Source organism: Coenobita brevimanus, chromosome 97, assembly GCF_032717465.1.
Source record: "Coenobita brevimanus isolate Jiangsu-jjx chromosome 97, ASM3271746v2, whole genome shotgun sequence".
Lineage (NCBI taxonomy): Eukaryota > Metazoa > Arthropoda > Malacostraca > Decapoda > Coenobitidae > Coenobita > Coenobita brevimanus.
The window spans coordinates 23,690,268-23,699,647 of NC_137050.1; positions in this window are offsets into that span (position 1 = coordinate 23,690,268).

The following is a 9,380-nucleotide window of genomic DNA, read 5'->3' on the forward strand; positions in this document are numbered from 1 at the left end:
CCCCTCTTTCCTCCAACACTCTCTCTCTCTCTCTCTCTCCCTCTCTCTCTCCTTTGTCTTCCATCTTCCTTCCATCTCTTCCTCCTCCCTGAAAAGCACTCTTCCTCCTGTCCCTCTCCCTCCTTACATCCTCCCTTCCCTCCACCCCCACTAGTTCCTCCCCCATCTTTCCTCTACCTCTCTCTCTCCTTCCTTTTTCTTTTTTTCTTTCCTTCCTCTCTCCTTCTCTCTCCATCTCTTGTCATCAATCTTCCTTCCCTCTTCCTCCTCCTTGAAAAACACTTTTCCTCCATCCCCCCTTACCTCCTCTCTCCCCTCCATCCCTCCTTACCTCCTCTCTCCCCTCCATCCCCCCCCTTTCCTCCCCCTCCTCTCTTATTAGACACACACACACACACACACACACACACACACACACACAAAGTAAAAAATAAAATACAATCCATTACGGACAAGAGAATCACCTATACACAAGAGAAGGATATTTGTGAAGCACTAAAGAATTTCCAATCAGTTTTTAAAGAAAATTTTTTTTTGAGGGACTATGTGGAACATGCATGCCCACACACACTACCAGATATAAAAATATCAGAAAAAGTAATACAGGAGGAGTTAAGTAAATTAGACAAAAGAAAAGCAAATGGTCCTGATGAAATTTCATGTTGGGTGATACATGAATGTGTATAGGAGTTAAGTAAACCATTATCTTTAATTTTCAAGAAATCCTTGAGACAAGGTAAACTACCTGATATTTGGAAGAAAGCAAACATTGTTCCCTTATTCAAGAAAGAGAATAGACAAAATCCACTCAACCACCTACCAGTATCACTAACCAGTGTTGTAAGCAAGGTATTAGAAAAGCTTATAAGAAAAGCTTGGGTAAATCATCTAGAAGAACACAATATCATAACAGAAAGACAGTTTTTGGTTTCAGAAAAGGAAAATCATGTGTTACTAATCTGTTGAGCTACTATGACAGAGTAACAGACACATTACAGGAAAGAGAAGGATGAGTGGACAGTATCTATTTAGATTTCATGAAAGCATTTGACACAGTACCACACCAAAGACTTTTATGGACAATGTACCATCAAGGAGGAATTCGAGCCAAACTGTATTTTTGGATGCAAGATTTTCTCATAAAAAGAGAAATGAGAACAGTACTAAGGGGAAATTACTCATCATGGAAGAGAAGTGGCTAGTGGAGTTCCACAGGGCTCAGTGCTGGCACCAATCATGTTTTAAGTGTATATAAATGATACAGAGAGTAACACTGGAAATGAAAGCTATCTAAATATGTTTGCAGATGATGCAAAAATACAAAGGAGAATTACTAACACAGACTCTTGTAAAGAGCTATAAGAAGAATTAAATAAACTTCATAAATGGAGTAATACATGGCAAATGGAATTCAATGTGGACAAGTGTCATGTAATCAAGTTTGGTGAAAGTGGAAAAAGACCTGATTGGGATTATAAGTTAGGAAATAAAACCTTACACACATCAGAAAGAGAGAAGGACCTAGGTGCGATTATCATTAACAGACTATCTCTGGCTGACCACATCAGTGAGAAGGTAAGGAACATGTATACACTGCTTGTAAATATAAGAATAGCATTCACATACATAAATCAAGACATGCTAAGAAAGATAATAACATCATTCATCAGACCAACCCTGGAATATGCATCAGTAGTCTGGAGTCCTCATCTCAAAAAACACATAGACAAGATCGAAAAAGTTCAAAGGGCTGCTACAAGATGGGTACCAAGCTGAAGGGATCTAAGCTACAAAGAAAGACTAAAAAAACTGAATCTACCAACACTACATGAGAGAAGGAAAAGAGGTGACATGATTATGCTATATAAATGCGTATTAGGGAAGGAGAAAATAGACATAAATGATTACTTAACCTATGGGGATGCATCAGCAAGAGGACACTGCAAAAAAACTGCATAGTGAGGTGATAAAGACGTAAGGAAATTTAGTTTCCCAAATATAGCAATTGATCAGCAGAATGCACTACCAAATGAAATATTGTGCTAAAACAATTCACAAATTTAAGGATATGTACGATAAATATGGTTTAAAACACGGGACAGTACGAGCTTGACTCATTCCTGTAAAGATACAATTAGGTAAGAACACACACACACACACACACACACACACACACACACACACACACACACACACACACACACACACACACACATATACACATTATCTATAGGATGATGATGATGATGAGAGTTACACCAATGATAATGATTGATTTCACACAGGATAACCACCACCATAATTACTACCACAAACCACCACTACCATCATCACAACCACCATCTATCATCACCACCTCACCACCACCACCTACCATTATCATCACCACCACCACCATCACCCCCTACCATCATCACCACCACCACCACCACCCCCTACCATCACCACCACCACCACCCCTACCACCACCACCACCACCACCACCACCACATTTCCCTACCCAATATTTCCTTTTTTTAAAACAATTCTACATACAATAAAACCTCACTAGAACAGAGTATCTGGAGCCCAAGCCATTCCGAAAAAAGCGAAACTCCGAAAAAAGCGATATGTGGACTTCCCCCTGCTAAGATATTTTCATACATCAGGGAGAGGGAGGCCAAAGATGAGAAGAAGGGATGGAGTGGAGAGGTATATGAGAGAGGGGGGTGTGAATTTGGATCAGGGCAGGGAAATGGCGGAGGACAGGGTGACGTGGAGACGATTTGTTTGTGGCCATCCCGTATGGGATTATGGAGTATGGCAATAGATAGATAGATATATTATCCAGGTTATATAATCTGTTTTGTGGAAAAATATCTATAGGCTGGTTTGCCTGCTTACACAAGGCCCTCCATTCACAATAATATACATATGAAAAAAACAACTAACTCAAAAGACAAATGGCCACCCCTTATGGGATTATGGCGTCTGGTTATACTGTTGTTAGATATGCTATAGATAGATTTAGAGAGAGAGAGAAAGGTTTTCCTGCTGATGAGGTAGTGGATATGAAAAACTACCCATATGCAACTCATCCTTTCTATGCGAGGTGCTCAATATGAAATAAGAAGAAACTATCTTCATAGACCTGCAGCAAAACTACTGCAGCCAATTTAAAAAGTTTCTTTGAAACTCGTAGAATGTGAAACTGTTTTATTAAAAGGCCTTCTTATGGGCAAAACTGAAAACTGCTAAATAATCAGCTGATGCAACAGCTAACATGTCAATTCAACTCAAAATTTCAAGCCAAGGAACTCTGCATTTCATAAGTCACTAAAATGACTCTTTATAATCCAAACAGAAAGTCACATAACAGTCAGTTGATGTGTCAGCCAACGGAACAGCTGACAGGATAAAATCGATTCAAAATTTCAACCTGAACAACTTTGTATTTCATAGGAATTTTGCTCTGAGCTCTCCAAAAGCAGATATTCCAGAAGGAGAAATATGAAAAAGATCCCCAGATATACAGACCTGTCAGCTTCACCACAGGTAAAAATACCCAGACATAAGAGCTGCCCACTTACAGACCTGTTGGCTTCACCCACACATAAGAGCTGCCAACGTACAGACCTGTTGGCTTCACCCATACATAAGAGCTGCCCACTTATAGGATGTGCCCTGTTTAAAAATTATCCATATGTTGTACAGGCAAACCCCGGTTTAATGATGCAATTGTTTAAGTAAAAACCCATCACTAGGTGGCATATTGTAACTCAGGGTAGATTTAACATGTAAAGTACAGTATAGGGATGCATTTTGGTGCCTTGGGTTTCCACCCAACCAAGTCCTAAACCCACTCAAATGAGTCCAAAAACAAGTTTCTAGCTAACCTTAACCCTAAATAGCTTTAAAACAAGCTAACTAAGCCTAAAAACATGGGGTGTGAGTTGGGAGCAGGGCAGTGAAATGGCAGGGGACAGGGCGACGTGGGGGCGATTTGTTTGTGGCCACCCCGAATGGGATTGAGGCGTCTGGTAATAGATAGATAGGTAGATAGACCTCACCTAAACCCAAAAATAAAATCTGAAATTCATTAAATGTGTCTGGAAAAAATCAAACTTAGTAAACTGTACCCCAAAATGACACTGTTCACTCCATCTGTGACTAAAACACATTATTCTACCTCTAAAAGCAGTTTATAAATCAATCTAAACAAAAAATTTGAAAAAAAAAAAAAAAATAGTCATACCGAGGTTTGGCCATCGTTCAGTGGGGTAGGATGGTATTTCTACCCCCATCGCTATGCGGGTGAATCGCATCTAGGCATATCGTATCTCGGGGTCTGCCTGTAGCCTTCCTGTTGACACGAGGCTATCTATCTATCTATCTATCGTCAGACGCCCTAATCCCATAAGGAGTGGCCACTTCATTTAAGCAGGATGACTCTTACATATGTTTTTTTTTTTTTTTTTTTTCACTGAGTGCCTTGTATCAGCACTCAATGAAAAAAAAAATACCCACGCGTACAAGTCTTCCTGCTTATACAATGTGGTCGATATGAAATATGTTTGTATGTAAGCTTTCCCTCTTATCGGCATTGCTCAATACAAAGAAATACCTGTATGTAATGGTTTTCCTGTTGATATGAGGCACTGGATATGAAAAAATACCCATACATAGGAGTCTTCCGGCAATACAAGACCTCGATGTGAAATAATACCCATACGTAAGAGTTGTTCTGCTTATACGAGGTGCTTGATATGAAAAACTACCCATACGTAAAAGTCTTTCTATTTATACAAGGTCTTAATATGAAAAAATACCCATATGTAAAAGTCTTTCTGCTAATATGAGGTGCTCAATATGAAAAAATGCCCATACATAGGTGCTTTCCCACTTATACGAAGTGCTCAATACAAACAAATATCCACATGCAAAAGCATTCCTGTGCATGCAAGATGTTCGATGTGAAAAAATACCGATTTCTAATTATTTTCCTGTTCACATGACATACCCAGTATGAAAAAAATACCCATACATAAGCTATTCCACTTACACAAAGTCCCCAGTACAAAGAAATACAGTATACATATGTTCAGAGTTTTCCTGTGCAAATGTGGTGCTTGATATGAAAAAGTACCCATTAGTACTAGTCTTCCTGCTCATACAAGGCACTCAATAGGAAAAAAAAAAAAAATACCATACTCATACGCAGTTTTTATGCTGATATAAAGCGCTCGATTAAAAGAAATACCTGTACTCATATACAGGAGTTTTTATGCTGATATGAAGTGCTCGATTAAAAAAAAATACTCACAGATAGCTTTTATGTTGATATGATGCCCTCTATTAAAAATACTCATACACTAGAGCTTTTATGCTGCCATGAAGTGACGATTAAAAAACAAATACTCATATGAAGGAGTTTTTATGCCGATATAAAGCGCTCGATTAAACAAAATACTCACATGAAGTTAATAAGCTGATATGATGCGCTCGATTTTAAAAAAATACTCATGAGGAGTTTTTATGCAGATATGATGCGCCTGATTTAAAAAAAAAATACTCATACACTGGGAGTTTTTATGCAGATATGATGCCCTCGATTAAAAAAAATTCCTGAGTGGACAACCTAACCCCTACAGATAACGGAGGTTTTCGTTCGTTTCGTTTCGTTTCGTTTCGTTTTTAAAGGCTCCAACATGCTTGCATGTGTCGGCCTTGGTCACCTAATGGCGGCTCTCCACGCTGCACGATCCATTGCAGCCTCCCTGTTCAGTCCCTTAACCCTTAGGTCACACTTAATGACCTCGTCCCATGTCTTTCTCGGCCTACCCCTCATAACCCCACCCCCAATATTAACACTTCTCACCTTCCTCACCCAGTTATCATCCCCCATCCTCTCCACATGTCCAAACCACCTCAATCTACCTCTCCTCATCACAACATCAATACACTCCAGTCCCATCCTACCTCTCAACTCTTCCATCGTAAACCCAGCCCCTCCAGGCCTTGGACGCAGGGACGCACTGCACATCCACCTAATCATTGTCATTTCTGTACGTCTGAGCCGGCGAATATCTTCCTCCTTCACTGCCCAGGTCTCACTACCATACAGCATTACACTCCTAACACATGCTACATACAAAGACCCCTTAGCACGTAGGGAGAGCCCTCTCAATGTCAGGAGAGGCAAGAGCTCCCTGAACTTCTTCCAACCACTTCCCACCCTAGCCACAGAGCTAGCTCCACCTCCAGCTCCACCTCCAGCACACAACATGTCTCCCAAATAACAAAACTCTTCCACACACTCAAGAGATTCACCAGCAAGTTCAATCCTTTCACGTCTGACAATCTCCACCTGCTCACAACAATTCAAATTATCATCTTTATATTTACCTGCCATAGCAGTCAACACTGGAGTACGCATCTTCCCTTCGGAGGAATCGACGAGCCTGGCTGTAGGACCTGCCCGGACAAGGAATCATCAGGGGCTGGACGAAGAGTCATCAGAGCCCAAACGAAGAATCATCGGAGCCCAAACAAACATCGGAGCCGGAATGAAGAATCCACCTGGGCCTGCCAACAGCTCTAGACTCTCCCCATCCCCCCTGCCCCAGGAAGTGGATGGTGAGCTGCAGTGTCGGTTCAGAGGCACATCCCATACCATACACCATAGGACCATACCTTAAAATGAAAACCGCCTTATTTTCTCTCTCTCTCTCTCTCTCTCTCTCTCTCTCTCTCTCTCTCTCTCTCTCTCTATATATATATATATATATATATATATATATATATATATATATATACATATATATATACTGTACACCATTAAAATTCTCAAATCTCACCAAAAAACTAAATCTTCCCTTAGTTTTAGAGAATCGTCTGAGGGTAACAAGAATAAATTGCAAGAAATGTCATCATGCTGAAGAGTTTAAAGGAAGCTATATCTGACCCCTGCAGTTCGAAGTCTCCAAGTTGACTTGGTTTCGAGATAGCAAGTAAGAAATATTCGTCAAAGAAAAAAGGTAATATTTGTTATTAATCTTTTTGATATCGGTGTAGACTGCATGAATAAGGTCATCATCATCATCAGGATCAGCATCAGCATCTCTTTTCCTACCCAAAGATGGAATGAGGTAAGATCCAGAAAACAGAGAAAATGAAAAAAAAAGAAAAAAAAAAAAGACGTAGGTATCACAGGGCAAAATGTCGATAGTTTTTCCTCTTACCGCATTTTTTTTTTTTTTCATGGATCCTACCCCACGTTGTCCTTAGGTAACGAAAATTTTAGGAAAATGACGATGATATAATCATTTATTCATTATACCCATATTATCATTTACAAAATGAAATACGAAAGGCTATAATTGTTTCACCACGATTTTTTAAGCCATCACAAGATTATCGTATTCATTTAGGCTTGGAGAAACATCCTGTAAGATACAGTCTCCTTTAATTCTGTCACTACTAGGGGGCTCCCCTAAAATAAAGAAAATCGTGTTGAGATAGCAAGAATGAACTATAACTGATGCCATTTTCCAGCAGAGAATAAACGTCATGTGCAAAATGAATCGCCACCCAACCCCACCATGCTGTACCTCACCCTTCAGCTTTACCCCACTCCTCCTCAGTAAACTCCACCATCACTCCACGCAACCCCACCTGCCTTGCCTCATCTATTGACACCTCACTCCTCCCCACGGAAACACTCGATTACTTCAGTCGATCCCACCCAACCGCATCATAGTCCACCCTACCTAACAAGTCAATCGTACCCCATTCTTCGACACTCTACCCCATCACTCCATTTTACTCCTCCCAACTCACCTGTCACATTGATAACATTCCTCCCAAGTCACCCGCACCATTACCCCATTCATCCCTAGCCAACCCTGCTATATTCAAGCGCAGTATACTCTAACTTACCTCACCTCTCAGTTTTACCCTACTCATCCTCATGCCACCAAACCATTATCCCTTGCCCAAACCCATCACAGACCACCTCGCGTCACCTGTCAATTTTACCCCTTTCCTTGCAAATCAACCCCTCCACCTCCCGACTTTTGCCCACCTAACCCGTTCATTCTTTACCTCGCCTCACCTGTTAATATTTCCCCACTCCTCCCTGTATAACCTCATCGTTACCCCATTCTACCCTACCCACCCCCAGTGTACTCTGCCTTATGTAACCTGTGAAATTTACTTGTTCCCACTCAACCTCATCATTACCCTAATTCCACCCCACCCATCTCCACCATATTCTATCCTTCCTCGCATGTTATTACTCCACTCCTCATTCAAACAGTCCAGTAGGCTACCCATTACACCTCACCCAATCCATCCATGCAATACCCTACCTTACCTCTTAATATAACCTACTCCTTCCCACTCATCTTTACCAATACCCAAACTGAAACCACCCACCTCATCCAGTATCTACCACCTCCCTACCTGTCAGTTTTACCCCACTCGTTCCCGCTCAGCCTCGCTAGTATCTCTCTGCACCCCACCCGACCCCAGTATACTCAACTTTTTCAGACCTAACAAGTTTATCTCAAGCCTACCCACCCAACTCTAATTTTACCCAATTCCATCCTGCTCAGTTCCACCAAACTCTACTCTGCCTGCGTCGTCAGCTTTACCCTACTACTCCCGACTTAACCACCATTACTTCTTTTCATGCCACTTAATCCCACCGTACACTACCTACATACCTTATCAATTTTGTCCTACTTCGATCAGTTCAACCCCACCGTTACCCCATTTCACCCCAACCAATCCAACTCCGCTCTACCCTAACTTACCTGTTAATTTGAAACAATTCTTTCCCATGTAGCACCAACATTCCCCAGTCCACACCACCCAACTCCATCATACTGTGTGGTACCTCATCAGACAATTTTACCCCACTCCTCCCCACTCAGACCCATCGTTACACTATTCCACTCCACTCAACCTCACCAGGCTGTACCCTACCTCTCCCGCTGATATTATCCCACTCCTCCCCACTCAACACCAGTTTCACCAGATTACATCCTAGCCAACCCCGCCGTACGCCGCCCCACCATTCTTACAAATTTCACCGCATTCCTCCTCACTCACTTTCCAAATTACCCAATTTCATTCCATCCAACCCAGTGATACTCTCCCCTATCGCACTTGTCAGTTTTACCTAACTCCTTCCCACTCTCTCCCACCATTAACCAGCTCCACCTGACTACCATGTTCTACCCTACTTCACTTGTCATTTTCCCCACCCTTTCCTACACACCCCACAATTACCCTATTCCACCCCACCTAGCATCACTATACTGGGCCTCACCATACTCTCTCTACCTCACGTGTCAGTTTTACCCTATTCCTCCCTCTCATTCCCATCATTTTTCTCC